This window comes from Elephantulus edwardii, unplaced genomic scaffold (genome assembly GCF_000299155.1).
Source record: "Elephantulus edwardii isolate Elephantulus edwardi_28Jun2011 unplaced genomic scaffold, EleEdw1.0 scaffold00026, whole genome shotgun sequence".
Taxonomy (NCBI): domain Eukaryota; kingdom Metazoa; phylum Chordata; class Mammalia; order Macroscelidea; family Macroscelididae; genus Elephantulus; species Elephantulus edwardii.
The window spans coordinates 22052702-22054459 of NW_006399776.1; the positions used below are offsets into that span (position 1 = coordinate 22052702).

A 1758-nucleotide genomic window follows, 5' to 3' on the forward strand; every position below is an offset into this window, starting at 1 on the left:
AATTGGTGTATTGTTGAATGTTGGGGGGAAAAATGACTGCACAGCAACAGTATTCAAAACAACTTGGAATGAGCACAGCTACAGGTACACAGACTAAAGGAATATAACTGAGAATCCAGAAATAATCCATCCACCTTTGGACAACTGATCGTTGACACAGAGATGAAATTCATTCAGTGGGGAAAAATTTTCCTCTTTAACAAATAATACTTGGCAAAACTGAGTATCTGTAGAATATTGAACTAAGACTCATACCTCATACCATCAACAGAAACTAACCTAGGACGGATCAAGCACCTAAGCATGAAACTCAAAACTGTAAGGATCATCCAAGAAAAAATTGAGGCAAATATAGGAGCACTAATCTAGGGCTTCAACTGACCATCAAAATAACTGAAAATGTACAATCGATAGTGGGTAGACTAGATGACTGGGACCTCCTAAAAATTAAAATCTTATACCCTTCAAAAGACTTTTCAAAAAGAGTAGAAACAATTAAGAGATTGGAGAAAATGTTTGGCAATGACATCTGACAAAGGACTCATTTCTACGACTTATAGAGAACTCCAACATCTCAACAAAAAGACAATCCAATTATAAAATGGACAGAGGACATGAAAAGATGTGTCACCATCACCACAGAAGATACCCATATGGCAAATAAATACATGAAGAGATCATCATTAGTAACTGTACTCTTGTTGTGTCATTGTTAGGTGCCACTGAATCTAGTATTCCTCATACCAACCCTACGGACCCAGTCCTGTCCATCCTCACAATCACTGATCCACTCAAACCATTGCTGCACTGTGTCAATCCACCTGGTTGAGGACCTTCCTCTCTTTCAACATCCCTCCACCTTCCCAAGTATCATGTTTCTCTCCAGGAAATATGTGAGATGAAGTTTTATCATCTTTTATAAAGAGCACTCTGGCTGCACCTTCTCCAAGACATATCTGTTTGCTCTTTTAACAGCACTCTTCAACTCCACAGTTCAAAGGAATTGATTCTTCTCTCATCCTTGTCGATTCTTCTCTCATCCTTATTCATTGTTCAGCTCTTAGCAGCATAGCAATTAACTAAAAGACTATAGCCTGGAACAGACATACCTTAGTCCTCAAACTCGTCATTATTCCTCAATAACTTGGAGAGGTCCCTGTCTGTAGACTTGCCCAGTGCAATATATCTCCTGATCTCCTGACTGCTGGTGCCAAGTGTATTAATTGTGAATCCAAGTAAGATGATGTTATTGGCACGGTTTTAATCTTTTCTCCATCTATCATTTTGCCTATTGACACTGAGATATAATCCATGTTGAAGGCTCCACCATGGGGAGTTTCTTCCACAAGTCCTCATAAAACGCTGGGGCAACATCTGCCAAGATGCTCTTCAGAAGGTTACACTGTTCTACATGGTGCTAACAATTGCTGGCCAACTATAAAAGGATTCCATGCTCAAGTAAGTTTGGAAACTAACGAATATTGTTTTTGTTGTGTATAACTGAGTTGAAGCCAATTCACAGTGGGCCCTCCAGGATCAGAGTCCATATATCTCAGGGGAAGACATTGCCCAACTTTCTCCCTCAGAGAAGCTAGTAGATGCAGCCAGTGTGCCTTCACGTTCTAGTACAGTTCCTTACCACTAGGCTGTATTCCAGACTCTTATTACTGTATTAAATATGTAATGATACGCAAAGTTCTTATTAACATAGAAAATACTCAGAATTTTTGCTATAAAGATATCTACTTAATCCAGGAC

At 39.2% G+C, this 1758-nt stretch overlaps 1 gene segment (V, D, J or C); it reads left to right on the forward strand.

Moving 5' to 3' along the window:
- The window catches only part of LOC102851356, a 430705-nt gene that overhangs the window by 255153 nt on the left and 173794 nt on the right, over window positions 1-1758 (forward strand).